General features: G+C 50.7%; 1 protein-coding gene across 2 annotated transcripts in view; it reads left to right on the top strand.

Annotated features, from left to right (window-relative positions):
- Positions 1-10,429: 10,429 nt before the first annotated feature.
- TBL1X (transducin beta like 1 X-linked) overlaps positions 10,430-17,315 on the top strand; it is a 202,228-nt gene continuing 195,342 nt past the window's right edge. Inside the window, exon 1 of one of the 2 annotated variants that reach the window (XM_032880225.1) lies at positions 10,430-10,574. The gene's annotated coding sequence lies outside the window, so the exon portion shown is untranslated. Of the gene's footprint in view, positions 10,575-12,106; positions 12,346-17,315 lie in introns of those variants that run through there. The other variant, XM_032880224.1, reaches the window with a different exon arrangement.

Below are 17,315 nucleotides of genomic sequence, written 5' to 3'. Positions count from 1 at the left end.
ATATGTGCTAAGAGATTTATTCCAAGGAACTGGCTTGTGCCATTGTGGGGGCTGGCTGGGCATGCCTGAAATTAGGAGGGGTGGGCTGGAATTCTCTCAGAAACTCACTGAAATTGCTGTATCCCAGGAGAAATTTCTTCTTTTTCAGGGAGACCTCAGCCCTGCTCTGAAGGCCTCTTACCTGATTGCATGAGGCCCACCCAGATTCCCCAGGATGATTGCCCCTGCTTTAAGTCAACTGATTAGGGACCTCAATCACATCCACAACAACGTTTAGATTAGTGCTTCTAATGGGCTGAATTGTGTCCCCTTCAAAAAACCCTAACTCCTGGTACCTGTGAAAGCGACTATTTGGAAAGAAGGTCTTTGTCGATGGTGTCAAGTTAAGGCAAGGTCGCTCTAGTTAAGGGCAAATCTTAAATCCAGTGACTGGTGTCCTTTTAGGAAAAAGAGAGAGATTTGGACACACACACACACACACACACACACACACGGAAGAAGAAGTCCATGTGAAGATAGAGGCGAGATGGGAACGAGGCAGCTATAACCTTAGGGATTATATAAGGTTATTATAACCAGGGTTTGCTGGTCACCACCAGTAGCTGGAAGAAGTAAAGAAAGATTCTTGGGGCACCTGGGTGACTCAGTTGCTTGAGTTTCCAACTCTTGATCTCAGCTCTGGTCTTGATCTCATGGTTGTGAGTTCGAGCCCCACCTTGGGCTTGATGCTGGGTGTGGAGCTTACTTAAAAAAAAAAAAAAAAAAGTAAAGAAGGATTCTGCCCAGAGCCATCAATGGCAATGCCGTCCTCCTGACATCTCGATTTCAGACTTCTGGCCTCCGGAACTGTGAGAAAGTGAAGTTGTGTTGTTTTAAGTGCCACCCCCCCCCCCAGTTGGTGGTACTTTGTACTTTCCAGCAGCCCTAGGAACTGGACACAGTGTTTGAGTTATTTTCTGGACTCATCAAGAGACCATGACGGGTGTCTTCCCTTCCCATCCCTCCAACCAAACCCTCCTCTCCTCCACTGAGCTCATACTTAAGTTAGTAGAAAAGACCATGTGAACAAATGAACAAAAGAACTCAAGCATGTTGGCCCAGGAAAGGCAGTGATGGAGATGGAAGGGGAGGGGCCTGGATCCCCACAGAAGCTTGAGAGCCCTGAGGGGTCAGGAACAAAGAGGGCGAGAAACGGACCCTCAGGAAACACAGTAGGCGAAGGAGTCAGGAGCAAGAAGGAGACACGACGGGAACAGCATGGGTCTGGGAGGTGAGGTCCCCTGTGGAAGTGAATGCAGGCGACGCAGGAGGAGAGACTCTCCCACTCTCCCAGGGACCCACTTTCCTGGTTCCTGCCCAAGAGCCACTCTCTGCTCTTCGCAACGCTTCTCAAGGGACGTCATTTTCAGTTTCTTACACATAGAATTGTGTGTATGTGTTGATCCAGAAATGTTTTACATTGAGAGATAATTCTCCCAAGTCAACTGAACGCTTCCTAACTTGTTTAAGCAAAAATTTACATTTCAGACTACTTTTAGAGTTACAGACAGTTAGGGCTGAGAGTTCTGTTTACCTGCCGTCCAGTCTTCTCTGCTGACAACACCTTACAGCTCCACGGTACACGTGTCACAGCTCACCGGTCAGCCGTGCTCCAAGGCTACCGATCAGATAGCTGATCTGGATGTCCCCACTGTTTCCCCGAGTGTCCTTTATCTGTCCTAGATCCCACCCAGAATACCACATTGCAGTTACTCACCGAGACTTAGGCTCCTCTGGGCTGAAGAGGCTGTCTCCCTTCCTTGTTTTTGATGACCTTGACAGTTTTGAGGAATGTGGGTCAGCTGTTTTTTTTTTTTTAAGATTTTATTTATTTATTTGACAGAGACAGTGCGAGAGCATGAGCAGGGGGAGGGGAAGAAGGAGAGGGAGAAGCAGATTCTGTTGAGCAGGGAGCCCGACGCTGGACTCGATCCCAGGACCCTGGGACTATGACCTGAGTCAAAGGCAGATGCTTAACCAACTGAGCCACCCAGGTTCCCCAGGTTTTTGGACATTCTTAAATTTTTATTTACATTTCACCACACATATAATGTTCCGATAAACGTTAGGATATCTTAAAACTAGGACCATCTATGTTCTTGTGATAGCTGTCATGCTTATCTTTGTCCTTCTTGTATGAAACTACAGAAAGCTAGGGGAGGGGCAGCCATTATTTCATATTCTTAGCTCGTATATGAAATCTTTCCATTTTAGACTTTTACCATTCTGGGTAGAACTTTAATATCTAAAAATTCAAACCACCTTGGGATTATCTACTCATTTCAAAAAGCTATTTTAGTCATCCAAGGGGAGCTGTGCAAAGGCAAACTACCCTTTGGGGAGCACACTTTTCGTTCCCCCATTCCAGAAAGCATTCCTTACTTCTGTGCTCTTAGCCACTGCTCAGACTTCCTGGGAAAGTCTCTGTCTGGTCAAGTCAGGCCCCCACCTGACGACTGACGGCCACGGCCATGTGCTGGTGTGGCTTTCTGTGAGTGTGTGGCGGGGGGGTGTGGGAGATTATGGAAACATGACTCATTCTCATTGTTATCTCAAAAGCACATTAAAATTATCTCTCCCTTCCCCACTCCCTTAGGGACATTTTAAGAATTTTACCTGACAGATTTTTGGTCTTATCGAGTGGCGGTGATGTGGTCAAAAGAACAACAAACAAAAAGACATCCTTTACGCAGGTATGGCAGAAAACAGCCCTGGGGTGTAATTTCTTCAAGTTATACAGTGTTTTCCTCCAACCTTCTAGGTTTCCTTCCTTCCTTCCTTCCTTCCTTTAATATTTTATTTATTCATTTGAAATGGAGCAAGAGAGCAAGAGAGCACCAGGGCAGGGTGAGGAACAGAGGGAGAAGCAGACTCCATGCTGAGCAGGGAGCCAGAGGTGGGACTTGACCCCATAACCCTGAGGTCATGACCTGAGCCAAAGGCAGACGCCTAACCAACTGAGCCACCCAAAGTGCCTGCCTGCCTGCTTTTCTTTCTTTCTTTTTTTTTTTTTTGAAGTTAGTTTTATTGAGGCATAATTTACATACAATAAAGTCTACCCTTCCAAGTACAGTCCTATGAGTTTGGGCCAACATTTACTGTGATGTAACTGGCACCGAAATCAAGACATAGGACCACTTGGTTACCCGCTCCTGCCTGCTCTCCCCAAATTGCCCCCTTGGCCCTCTGTAGTCAGTGTCTCTCCTGATGCCCACCCCTGGAAACGATTATCTCTGGAGTTGTGCCCGTTCTAGAAAGCCATTTCCTGTAAGTGGAATCATGGAGGAAGCTGGGCTTTGAGACACTGGTTCTTCCACGTAGAGATTGGCGTCGGCCACGCAGGGGCGTGAAGCTGGGTCCTCGTTAGGGCTCATTACCGCCTCGCCATGCAGAGACACCTAGTTCACTTATCCATTCCTCTGTCAAAGGACGGCTGGGTTGTTTCCAGGTTCTGGCAACTCTGAGAAAGCTATTTGTGTACCGATTTTTTGTGTGTGAACCTAAGTTTTCTTTTCTCTTGGGTTTATGATGAGGATGGGCTTGCCGGGGCCTATACGCGTCTGACACACGTCTGATCTTATCAGGTGGCTGTTCATTTTGTAAAAACAACATCAAAAAGGCTTTGTGACAAAGGCGGGGGACGGGGGGGATGCGGGGAGGCAAATGTTCCTCCTCTGTGTGGCTTCACCTGTGCCTTTCTCGAAACTGCTAGATTTTCTTTGTCAGTGTGGCCTCGTGTTTCGCTATGTGGGAGACGAGCTTTGGGCGGTAACTATTTATAAAACCAGCCTCTTCTCCTGCTTGTTCTCTCCAGCCAGTTTTAAACACTCAAGGCACACGTGGAAACAAAGGGAGAAGAAAAAAAAGCACGCCACTTCTTATAACAAAATATGCTTACCAAAGGAGGAGAGGAGGAGGAGCGGCCTTTTGAGAATTATAATCTCCTGGTGTTTTGTAGCCGTGACGGCTGGGTGTTATCTGGGCCGAACTGGGACTCTCGCCTGTCCTGGGCACTTGGAGTCAATCTGGGCTGTGTGTTCTGTATGTGTGTTCTGCGGGGTGCTGGATGGGCAGGCTGTGAAATGATTCACTGACTGACAGGCAACAAGAATTCGCCTCAGAAAGACCATGCGTGGGGCACCTGGGGGGCTCGGGTGGTTAAGCGACCACCTTTGACTCTGGTCATGATCCCAGTGTCCTGGGATCCAGCCCCCTGTCGGGCTCTCTGCTCAGCGGGGAGTCTGCTTCCCTCTCTCCCTCTGTCCCTGCTTGTGTTCCCTCTTTCGCTGTCTCTCTCTCTGTCAAATAAATAAATAAAATCTTGGGGGGGATAAAAAAGGACCTTGCCAAGGAGAGATCATGATGGCTGATAGAGGTTGGCCCAATCTAATCCCTGGAAATTTTGGAATTGGAAGAGGAAGGCAATAGAACAGCAGGTGGGAATTATGCGATGTGTCCCATGCCAGGGAATGTGGGCTCTGGCCATTGAATGTCCCCAGGGCCTGCGGAAGAACCCCAGCCCTGCCAGCGCCTTGATATTAGTTAGCCCTGTGGTTCCCACCTCCAGAAAGGTCAGATGATAACGTTGCTTTGAAGCCACTGGGCGTGTGTTAATTTGTTGCAGCAGTGATAGGAAACCCGTACACCCACTAACCTGAGACTCAGCCTGCTACCTCTGTAAAATGGGTGTGTTCATAATTGTATCTCCCCCACCATTTCCTAGGTTGTGATGTTGATTGGTGAGGTCATCTTGAAAATGTTTAGAAAACTGAGAAAACTCTGTGAGATAGGGGAAAATGTAGATTTCCATAGTCTCCGTGCTCCCTTTGCCCACCATTGTGTACGCCTATCAGAATACGATTAATTTTGCTGAGTCTTTCTGATGACCTTTACTCTCCCCGAGTGTATTGCTGTGCCCTAGCTGTAGGCCTTTCTGCTCTTCCAGAATCCATCAACATCCACCAACAGGATGAAGCTGCTTCCTAAAGACAATCTGTGCTTTTTTTCTACCATCATTGTCCTCCTCCTTTTTCTTAAATAGGAAAAAAAGGTGTCTTTTTTTTTTTGTGGACCCCAACACAGGGCTTGAACCCATGACCCTGAGATCAAGACCTGAGCCCAAATCAAGTCAGATGTTTAACCAACTGAGCCACCCAGATGCCCCCCCAAGAACGTGCTTCTTAATTTAACTTAATCTGAAAAATTTTGGGGAAAAAAAAAAAGCACCCTAATGAAGATAAAAAATTTTGTAGGAAAAGTTAACAAGTTATGTGAAGAACGTTGAGTCACTCAGTCTTTCAGAAACAAGGGTCGGCAAACTTTCCGGAGCCCGCCAGACAGCACACCTAATATATGTTTTGTAGGCCATAAGGTACGATACGTATCAGCCATGAAATCTGCAGTCATGAGCCAGAAGCAGTCAAGGATTGGGCGTTTTTGTGTTGCAATGGAACTTTACTGATGGGCACTGAAATTCAAATTTCAGATAATTTTCACATGTCACCAGGTATCAGTCTTCTATTGATTCCCGCCCCCCCCCACCCAGTCTTTTAAAAATGTATCCATAGGGGCACCCGGGTGGCTCAGTGGGTTAAGTGTCTGCCTTTGGCTCAGGTCATGATCCCAGCATCCTAGAATCGAGCCCAGCATGCACCCGGCTTTCTGCTCAGCGGGGAGCTGGCTTCTCCCTCTCCCTCTGCCTGCTCCTCTCCCTACTTGTGCTCCATCTTTATTTGTCAAATAAATGAATAAAATCATAAAAAAAAAAGATTAAAAAAATGTATCTGTAGCTTGTGGGTTGTACGGACACAGGTATAGGAGCCGTTGTCGGCTCGTTCCTGTCCTAGAACAGGTGCTCTGTATAGGTAGGGAGTTTAATCTGCGATCCCTCCTTCCCAGGGCTCAGCACCGTATGCCTGCCGGGTTCAGATCCCGTCTCTGTCATATCTTTTGATATTTTTGTTCATCAGGGAGGGTGCTGTGGGTTTTTGTTTTGTTTGTTTTGCATTAATTGTGAGTTTTAGAATTGGTGTTATAATATTAATTAACCTGAGTATGGTTTTGGTGTTCCCTTAAACTCACCTCACCTTAATGTCACAGTCCAGGTCCCATGGGAGGGGTCCGTGGTGGTGGCGGCGGCATGAATGAGTCCTCGGGTGGCAGGGTCAGAGAGGAGCAAGGATTCTGGCTTACCCTTTCTCCCCGGGCGGGAAGACTGCAGGGAGAGCTTTCAGGAGGTCTATGTACAGACACAGGTAGAAACTCTGCCACTTTAGGATCCCTAATCACTGACTGAAATTCAGCGTTTCAGACAACTCGGAATATCTATATTCCTCTCGGGTGAATGACAGGAGCATTAACAGTATTTTTAATTTGTTGCCAATTTGTCAACGAGAGAAGTCTGATCTATTTTTAGAGCAGGTTACAGTTAAAGCCGATTTGGTTTATACGTATCACTATTTTGAAATGACAGAAGTTATTAGAGCTACTTCTAGAGCTCGCTGTTGGAAGGATTGAGAAGGAGGCACTTGTATTACGATATGAGAATTCTAAAATATATTTGATAACTATATTCTGACATAATTGGGTTTCTTTGTAATCTTGTGTATTCTTTGATGTATTTTATGCGTTTAGAAACAAGAGTCACTGAATTAAGGTCTAAGGCATAGAAATGGTTACAACCATCCCCCGCCTTGATTCTTTAACCTCTCAGGGTTGGTCCTCTCCTCTTAATACTGGAGGTAAAAATCCCTGCCCTCCAATATTACTGGGAGGGTCAGATCTGATACCCTGCAGAAACACCCCATACCAAATGCAATTGTTCTCAGAACTCAAATGATGTGAACTGAATGTGACATTCCAAATGGAAAGAAAGCAAGCAAGCAAGAAAGCAACGACTCACATGCATTCGTCTGCTCTAGCCGGGATAAGAAAGCACCACGGCCTGGGTAGTTTAAATAGAAAATTTTATTTTCTCACAATCCTGGACGCTGGAAGTTCAATACCAAGGTGTCAGCTGGGGTGATTTCTCCTGGGGTCTCTCTCCTTGACGTCCTCACATTGTCTTTCCTCTGTGCATGTCTATGTCATAACAACTTTTCTTATAAGGACACCAGTCATGGTGGATAACAGCCTACCCTAATGACTGCATTTAATGAATTTGCCACTTTGAAGGCTGTGTCTCCAAATATAGTCACATCCCAAGGGACTGGGGCCTACGGCTTCCTTTTATGATTTTTTTGGGGGGTAGAGGGCACAATATCACATCATTGTCATATTATCATATGATCAGTCACATATCATCATATTAACAAAAGGACTGGTGCCAATCCAGGTCGAGGAGAACAGAGGGGGCTGTCCTCACATCCAAGGCACGTGATGGACCTCTTTGTCCTATCGTGTTTACTTTTCTGAGTAACATCGCGTGGGCGACCGCCTGCTACCTCCAGCTCCTTGCACAGTCTGTTTCCAGTCTCTCTAAGGAAAACTGGAGGCAAAGCCCCGGAGCAAAGAAAGGCTTGAGGTCCACAGAGTGAAGTGGGAAGACACACAGGCCTCCTCCTCGGTTCATAAGGAAAGATCCCGGTGGGCGCTCACTGAAAGCTGAGACGTGCTCTGGGAACGTCAAGGAAGGATCCTTGCCCACACCCAGCCGGTCAGTCCGGGGAATCGCAGGGCTCTCTGAGTGGGCCACTCATGGAAACAAATATTGGCCTTCGTGTTTGGAATCTTTGAAGGTCAGATGAGCCCAGGGGAAATTAGATAGTGGAATCAATGAAAACCGGACAGTAAATCTCATGAGAAGTTTGATACGTCTTCCTACTCCTTTTTTTTCCCCAAAAGAATGGACTTTTTTTTTTTTAAAGAACAGTTTTAAATCTAGAAAACAATTTAGCATATAGTACAGAATTATCTGCATTTCACATACAGTTTCCAGTGCTAACATCTTTCCTAAGTGTGGTGCATTTGTTACAATTAATGAATCAATATCGATAAAATCCAGAGTTTAGGTTAGAGTTCACTGCTGTGCGTGCAGTTCTAAGTGTTTGGACAACGAAAAGAGGTCTGCATCCGCTGTTACAGGACCATTTGGAATAATTTCATTGCCCTGAAAATGCCCTGTGCTTCCTCTGTCCATCACTTGTCTCCCATCTCCACAACTCATGGCTTCCACTGAACTCTTTATTTGGGCCCTTTCTAGAGTAACACAGGGTTGGAAGCATGTAGCAGATAGGCTTTTCAGATTAGCTTCTTTCCCTTAGTGATATGCATTTAAAGCTCCTCCCTGTCTTTTCAGGGCTTGATAGCTCATTTCTTTTTAGGGCTCAATGATATTCTGTCGTATGGATGGGCCACACTTTCTCCATTCACCTACTGAAGGGCACATCTTGCCGGCTTTCTGTACTTGGCCATTATGCGTTAAGCTGCGATAAACATTACCGTGTGGGTTTTGTGTAGACATGTTTTCAGCTTAGTTGGGTAAATACCTAGGAGCACAATTGCTGGGTTATATGGTAAGAATAGGTCTAGCATTTGGAAAATGCTGTCTTCCGAAGTGGCCATACGATATTGTATTCCATGGGCTAGGTATGAAAGTTCCTGTTGCTGGGTATCCTGGTAGCATTTGGTGGGGGCTGGGGTGGCGGGGAGAGGAGCCATTTTAATAGGTGTGAGATGGTGTTTTGTTTTATTTATTTTTTACAGGTTATTTATTTAAGTAATCTCCACGCCCAGTGTGGGGGCTCGAACTCACAACCCTGAGATCAAGAGTCATGTACTCCTCCCAGTGAGCCAGCCAGGTGCTCCGTGTATTTTGTTCTAATGTGCAATTTCCTAGTGATAGATGATGTTCAGCGTATTTTCATATGCTTCTTTGCCGTTTGTATATCTCTTTGATGAGCTATTTCTAGATCTTTTGCCCATTATTAAATGTGGTTGTTTTCTTATTGAGTTTTAAAAGTTCTTTGTATATTTTGGATACAATCCTTTATCAGATATGGATTTTGCAAATATTTTCTCCCAGTCTGTGGCTTGTCTTTTCATTCTCCTAATGGTGTCTTTTGCAGATCAGGTGTTTTTAATTTTGATGAAGTTCAACTTAACCGTTTTTTTTTCTTTAATGGATCATGCTTTGGGTGTTCTATCTAAAAACTCACTGCTAAACCTGAGGTCATTTAGATTTTCTCCTGTGTTACTTTCTAGAAGTTTTATAGTTTTGCCTTTTACCTTTAGACCTATGATTCATTTTGAGTCAGTTTTTATGAAAAGCATAAGGTCTATAGCTAGATTCTTATTTTTTGCACATGGAGGTCCAATTTTTCGAGAACCATTTGTTAAAAGGCATTAAAATGCCTTTGCTCCTTTCCTCAAATTAGTTGAGTATATTTGCGTGGGCTCCTTCTGCCTTTTAATTAAAATTTTGGCTACTGTTTAGGGGGAAATACTGATAGCATTCGCTGCAAGCAGACTCTTGTCAAGTCCCTCCAGTCAGCAACCAAAAAATAATTGTTTGGCATATAGAGCTTGTGCCTTGGATAGGAGTGGAAATCATTGCTGCTCACTCCCCATATTAACCTTTATTCCTTTCACGGTGCTCCTTTCCTGCTCTGCTTTATTTCCTGTTTTCTCCCACCTTATCGGACACACGTTTGAGAAATCTGCAAAACACATGCGATAAAACAGTCTCATTTACCCCCTACCTACCAGCCACCTAGCATTTCAGAAAGATGAATTTCAGCGATATCACGATAAACACGTAGGCGGTCTATTTTCCTGTCTGGGGTCTTACAAAGTCCCTTAAGGTTCCTAGGATAAGCTCTGTTCCAGACTTGCAAGAAGACCTTTGGGATTGTAGGGACGTTACCAAAGAGACAGGATGGATTCTGAGCTCACTTGCAATGTTAGTTACCGAAGACCAGCTGTAAAAATTGGTCACAGCCGTCCTAGTTTGGAGTGAGGATTTCCACCACTTTCCTATACTTTAAATGACTGGCACCTGCCAAGTAATCAAAACATACAAAGAGGCCTTTTCCGCAAGTTCAGCTAGGCGTTTCCAAGCAGCTAACGACAGGCAGGGCTGGCAAGCCAGAGGGCCCGTTCGGCTGCGCGGCTACTCGAGAGTGTGCGGTAGCCGAGGGCCGCGTCCCCGTAAAGCCGAGAGCTGTAATGATGTCAACTTGTTATTTACTTTCCAAATCTGAATGACTGAGCAAGGCGAAAGGAGAATCAATCAACCACAATGTGACCCTGCAGGCGGAAAAAACGCAGCGCTCCCACCAGCAGGCGGTGGGGGAGGGGAAGCACGTGTAACCGGGGCAGGGTTGCATCATGAGCTCTCTCGGGCTCTCAATTGCACCCTCGGTTTTTCGATCGCATGTAATACCTCAGCATCAGTCCGCACAAGCCCAGGGAGCCGGGGAGCAACGAAGGGCAGGCTCAAGGGAAGGCCCCCCCACGTCCTTTTGGGGACCCTTGAATGGCAACTGATACATATTAAGACACAATCTATTCTGCTGATTCACAATTATGGAGACAGTGTAAGTGTGTATTTTTTATTGATGCGCTCTAATAATGGTGTAGCAACAGTCGTTTTTACATCATTGACGTTTTACTGCAATATTTTTAGGTCCGCCTTTATGAGGGAGGACCAGCCCCTTAAAAACTCACCTCGGGCCCCTCCCTCCCCCCCAACAACCTGAACAACAAATGGTCTAGTGTCCCAGGAAGGAGCAAGTGAGGTTACAGTTTAAAATGCTGACTGTACTGGGCTCTGCGCGCAAAGCTCATTATACACCAAAGGGAGGGGCAAAGTTATCTTAAAATATTCGACAAAGCAGACGCTGAAGTGCAGGGTGGTGGGCGCGGTGTCTGTTTAATTGAATTAAGACTGCGAGTGGTGGGCAGGGGTCTCCAAACTGGGGGGTGGACGAAGCTCCGGGGACTTTGGTGCGCCAGGGCCGAGCCAAATGAGCCATTGCAACATAAAACCCTTTGCAAAGCCTGTGGGTGGGGTGGGGGTCTGGCGGGGGGAGGCCCGAGGGCCCAGGTACCCCCAACTCCAGAGGCCCAGCCCCCTCCTCTAAGGAGCTCCTGGCCTCCACTAATGTGTGCCCGAGTTTTTCTCCGCAAGCATTTCTGGCTCTTTCCGGGAGGTGTTTTGCAAAGGTCGAGGCTCCGCCTGAGTCCCCACTTTTTTGGGAGGGGGAAGAGGCCTTTGGGGTGTCCTCTAAGCCGCCCATTTTGAGACAGATGCACCCTCGGGCAGCTTGCAGAGGGTTGGGGGTTGTTAGGGCCGCCGAGGAGCTTCTTTTTTGAGGTGGGGGAGGGTAACACGGTAGCTGTGGTTCGGGTTCCCCTCCCCCCCTGGAAACCGCGGGGGTGGTAGCCCGGGTTCCTGTCCCTTCTTGGCAGTGGGGGGAAAGGCAGGATTTGGAAATGGTACTGCGTGGGGGTAGGCCCGTGTTCACTTCATCCCCCTTGGAGGCCACGGGGAAAGGGAGAGGTCCGAGTTCCCCTCACCCACGCTAGGGTGGGGGCCAGGGGACAGCGCGGGGTGAAGGGCTGAGTAGGGTCGCGGGTTCCCCCACCGTGGGGTAGGGTAGGGGCTGGATTGGGACTCGGGGCCTCCCCAGAAGCCGTGCGGGGTGCGGATTTTCATCCCTTCCTTCGCCGTGGGGGGAGGGGCAGGCCTAGCGTCCCCTCCCCCGGCCGTGGGGGAGGGGCAGGATTAGGACGCGACCCCCCCCCAGGGCGCAGGGGCGGGGCCAAGTGGACTCGGGTTCCCCTCCCCCGGCCGTGGGGGAGGGGACGGGTTGGGGGTTGGGGAGCGCTTCCCCCCCCCAACACCACCCCGGCCATTGGGGAGGGGCCGGCCCGGGCGGCGGCGGCCCCCCTGGAAGTCCTCCCGGCCGGGGTCGGCGCGCTGGCGGCCGCTTCCCCCCCACCCCCCACCCGGAGGTCACTGCCCGTGCCGGTCCCTCCCGCCGTCCCGCCCTCTCCCGCCGCCGCCGCCGCTCCCGCCCCAGCCCCCCCCACTCTCCGCTCTCGGGAGCGAGGAGCCGCCAGCGCCCCCGCCCCGCCGCCGCCGCAGCGCCCTCGGCCGCCATTCGGCACCCGAAACTTTCCAGCGCCCGCGCCTCTCGGGGACTCGCGGCGGCGGCGGGGCGGGGGCGGCCCGGGGGCGGCGTGCGGCTGCTCCGGGGCGCCGGGCCCTCCTCGGCCGCGGCACGGCCCGGGCTCGGCGACGGCCGGCGGCAGGGAGGCTCGGAGCGCGGCGGCGCCGCCACAAGTTGCGCTGCCGGCGGCGAGGTGAGTGCGCGGGGCTCCGGCGGCCGGGCGCGGGGCGGGGGGCGCAAACTTCTCCGGCGGGGGTGGGGGGCGGCGGGCAGGCGGCGCGGGGCGCCCGCGCGCTGCGCCCGCCGCCGGGGCTCTGGAGGGACGGGTCCCCAAGTGCGCCCGGGCTTCGGGCTGGGGTGCGGCGCGCTCCCTGCAGGCTGAACAATACCCCGCTGCGGCCGCTCCCCGAAGTGCCGGCGCGCCGGGGGCGGGGGCGGGGGCGGGGGAACGGTGTGGGGAGGGGGCGGCGGCCGGTAAGTTTGGGGGAGCGCCCGGCCCGGCCCCCGGGGTCCCTTTGTCTGCGGGTTCTGGGGCCCGCGGGGCGGACCTGCGCCGCCGCGGGATCCCCCCGTGGGGGAGGGGCGCCCATTCATCCCCGGGCGCCGGCCAGCGCGCCCGGGACCGGGTGGCAGCGCGGCGGCGCGCGGCGGAGTGAGGGGCGGGCGAGGCGGCGCGGCCCGGCGGCTGCTCCGTTTCCGAGACGCGGAAACTGTCAAGGAAGTCCGGGGCTCCGGGCCGGAGCGAGGGGACCCGGCTGAGGGCAACATCCGTGTCTGTGTGTGGCGGGGGTGGGGGGGCGCCCCTGGCGAGCCGGGGTCTGCCGAGCGCGGCCTGGACAGGGTGCAGACCTGTTGCTCCTGGGGCGCGGGGGACGGGTGCCCCCACGTCGGTGTCGTGGGCTGTGCTCCCCAGGGGCACCGTCCCTGCGGGGGGGGAGGCGATGCCGGGAGCGGCGTGGGGTGCGTCTTCGGGTGTGGGTGCCCGCCTGGTGTATGACAGTTTGGGGTCGCTAGAGGCCCGCCCGCTTGGGTGGTAGGGCCTGGGCTTCACGTGCGCCGCCCGAGTGCGCGGTCAGGCCTCGGCCCCGGCTCGCTGCACGGCCTGGCCTTCCCCGAGCCAAGTGCGCTGGAAATTCCACAAAGTTGGAGGTGGAGGCGGGTTTCTCGTACTCCCCCCTAGTCGGGGATGTTGTGCAGCAGAACCCCAAAGACACAGAATCCCACCGCCTGCTGCTCCGGCTGCCGTTTCTGGTTGGCAGGGTCACATGGGGCTCGACCCGACTTCTGGCTGTTTTTCTCTCCCGACGCGCCGCCCCAGTCCCTGGTGTAACCTGGAAGGGGAGGGGCGGGACTCCGGATGGGAGGGGGAGGGGTGGGGGCGAGGGGAGAGCCCTGCGAAGGTCCCCGGCGGCGGCTTCCGGGTGGCAGTTGGCTCTCCCCGATTTTATAAAAAGTTTCCAACTTGTCATTCCTAGAGAAGAGGCGATGAGTGCGGGCCCGGCATGCTGAGTATGGCACAGGAAAGACATTAAGATGACACTTTTATTTTAGAGGATCGTAGTGGTTCACATGGGCTGCAGATTCTGCAGAAAATCACCCAGCTGGATGACTAATCCCGGGATAAAAGTTGAAGTTCATCATTTGACCCACTTATTAAAATGGCCCTTAAGGGGATTCCAGTCCTTAAGTGAACACACACCTGGGGGACAAAACCCAAGATTTTTAGGTATTTTACTGGGCAGTGTGCACTTTGGGACGAGTAGTAGTATCTGGATCCTCTGGGGCCGGCTTTTCCTTTTGCTTGTATACAGGGCTTCATCAGTCCGGCAGTTACCCACACCCACGTTTCCGCACCCTTCTTGAATGGTTGAATGTTTTAATGGGCTGAGTAAGGGGTAGAGCGGTTCGGAGGTCCTGGTTAGTCTTAATCTGACCTTCACCCGTGGGAGCTCTAGGCTCCTGCCCCGGGGAAGGCATCAGGAGTTTCCCTGAACCCACTGTCAGGAGGGGCATCAGTGGTTCTGCAAAGAGGTGGACAGAGCCCTTGAGTCCAACTTTGTCTTGAAACTTCCTGCTTGGCTGGAAACCCAGCCTTTGCCCCGTTTGGCCCAAACCGGTGAAGGGCCTGCCATGCTGACCTTGAAGGCCTGCAGCCTTTCTGAACATCATTTCCATGTATGTAAAAGTACAAAAAGGGAATTGAAATCGTGGTCCTCACTGTGTATGGTGCAGACAGAAAGAATGTTTAAGTTTTCCTAAAACTGTAAAGCGGCCTGTACGTGTTAGTTTTGCTGTTGCACAAATTGAATAATTGTCTTTACGCTATTTGAGTGTCGTGCACTTAATGCTGCGTGCGTGGCGATTATTATTTTTATTCTGCGGCGAGAACACGGACTTGCTAACACAGGGCGGAGGGAGGATTGTCTGATTCCCGAAGCCCAGCTCTTACGCTTGCTGTTCCTGTTTTCATGTCTGCCTGGCAAGAGTTTTCGCGTTTGGACAGCTAAAGCTCTCCAGATGACATACACGCATTTACAAACGGGGATCTGCGGTGAAATCCGTGAACAGATACAGACGTAGCTGCACGGAATCAAGAGGCTTTGACCGCGGTGGAGAAATTGCTTGCATAACTTCGTTGTCCGGGAGGGTAACCACCGGCCACATGTGAACATGGAGATTCAAGTTAATTAAAACTCCGTAAAATTAATGGTTCTTTCAGTTTCTGAAGCCATAATTTACATACTCAGTGGCCACTGTATTAATTAGCGCAGGCCACACAGAAAGTTATGTTAGAGGGTGCTGCTCTGTAGTTACTGCAATGAAATCTTAATAATTAGTGTACTTTTGTGGGGGGAGGGGAGAAGCTATACAAGTGTGAAATAATTCATAGGTGAACTTAAGAAAAACAAAAAGGACCCATTTCTGCAGGTGATTGACCCAGGAAAGTGATTTCAGCGAATGGGTTCCTTTTTTTTTTTTTTCCCCCCTCTCTTAAGTAGGCTCCAATGTTCAGGCCCAAATGTGGGGCTTGAACTCACGACTCTGAGATCAAGAGTCGCATGCTCTACTGACAGAGCCAGCCCGCCCCCCGTGAATGATTCTTAACTTGCAGTTGAGAGCTGTGATTTTGGACTGGGGTGCTTTGGATCAGTTTTGAATTAGAAAACCGGGACTCCAGGCCAGAGTACCTCCCTGAGCCGGTAGCCCTGGGGGACTGGGGTTGGAATCTCTGCATTGGTTTCCCTTTTGGAAAAAAGACATAGCTGTTAGCCGGTCTCCAAGATGCCTATCTAAGGAGAGTGTGGTGAACATCTCCTGGGCTTGGGGAGCCCATGCTGTTAGTCTCTGGGAGGCCCTGTGTGGGTGATGGCAGGCGAGGCCCTGGTGTACGTATTGTAACCCTCACTTACTGTGGATGCCGCGGGGCTGTCAGCACCGCCGCCCCTGTGAAGTCTGAGTTTTGAGTCTTGAGGTCAGAATCTTCCCAATTAAAAAGGCTGATAGGAAATCTTTCCAACAAAGTGAGATTCCACAATCGTCAAAGTATTTTTTTTTTTTTTTTTTTTTTTTAATGGCTGAGGGCTACAGTTGTTTTCTGTCCTCCCCGTTCCTGAGTCAGGGGGTTATTTTTACTACTTAGTTGATGTGCCCTTTTCACAATTCTTTGTATTTTTTACAGTAATGGGTTAGAAATTTTATTTGTAAATGAGGGTTGGGACCCAATTTGGGGGGCACTCAATTTTGTGGGTGTCAGAGTGGTGATCTCCCAGATGACCTTTCTGCCCTCTGTCCTCACTGTTGCTTCCTCAGGGCTCTGCTGTGACGGTTTGGCTGCAAGTACTTATTATATACCGAAGTTCTCCCCCATTATTTTCCAGAGGAGGGAGAGGGGCCTCTGCCAAGGGAGGCTGGGCCCAGAAAAGCCGTCCCGATTCCCGGCCCTGTGCGCATGGCTTTGCCAGGTCCAGCGCCCGGCCTAGGTGACCGTCACAGAGGCTCTGTGTCCAACATGATGCTGTCTTAGCTGTGGTTTCCTGATACCTTGCATTTGTGCCCCCACCCCCAATAATGTGCTACATCCAATAAGATAATTTTTCACTCTTAAAAACATTGACAAAATAGTTTCAATCAGGAAGCAAGACTAAAGTCATTTCATAAACACTTCTTTTTTTTAAACTTGGAACGATATCCCCCTACCCCCCAACTATTTTTAGGATGAAGGAAGTAACTGGCCTCCTGAGCAGAGACTGGGATGTGAGCTTTCCCCCTGGGTCTTGCCCTCCATGGCCCTTCCCCCTTCTGCATCCTTTCCACGGGGCCTGACCAAACTGACTACACTGGCCAGATTGGCACAATGAGACCCAGCAAAGCCAGAGTAAGAGCTATATGTGGGGAGGGCCTTGCAAAGTCAACATGTTTATACGGTCAAGAGGGCCAAGTCTGAGAAAATGCATTGCAGACCTCAAGGGAAAAGCACTGTCACTAAGGAATTCACTCCCCGGGTGGCTTCTGGACCCGGGTGGCTTCTGGACCCGGGTGCGGGGAACTTGACTAAAGATGGTCGTGTGCTCTCTGGGCACGTTTGCTCCCGTGTGGCTCTGAACTCCTTGTTGACAACCCACCACGTGATCGAAGACTATAGACGTGAGCTGAAAGCTAGTGAAAAATGGAATTGGGCACATGTAAAGGGAAGACACTGAAAAAGAGGTGTTTCAGTCTTGCTGAGAAACTGGGTGCTGTGGCAGGTGGGACTAGACCTGGAGATGGGGGTGACGCTTGGCTTCCAAAGAAAGGGGACATCTTCAGAGGTGAGGACAAGGGAGGTGGTGGTTTATGGCAATTGTGCTTGGCGTAACTCTAGTGAACTCCAGAATCTTGCAGTCGGCTAAGCGTTCTCAGTGGGGGCATTTTTGCCCACTACCTTCAAGGAAACATCTAGAAACGTTTTCAGTGGTCACAGCATGGGGGAGGGGAATGGTGGTGCTCCTGGCATCCTGGGGTTCTGTGGATGTTGCCAGGTAGCCTGCATTGCAGAGGACAGTCCCCACCGCAAAGAATGATCTGGAGCCAAGTGCCAGGGCTACCGGGGCGGGGAAACCAACCCTGAATTCAACACTATATATATGACTGTGTGTGGGACAGAGGCTGGGGGGAGGTGGGTGC

This window comes from Lontra canadensis, unplaced genomic scaffold (assembly GCF_010015895.1).
Source record: "Lontra canadensis isolate GAN:19392208 unplaced genomic scaffold, GSC_riverotter_1.0 scaffold68, whole genome shotgun sequence".
In the NCBI taxonomy this organism is placed as follows: Eukaryota; Metazoa; Chordata; class Mammalia; order Carnivora; family Mustelidae; genus Lontra; species Lontra canadensis.
Note: the sequence above shows the minus strand (reverse complement) of the source record. Positions and strands in the feature narration are given on the sequence as shown.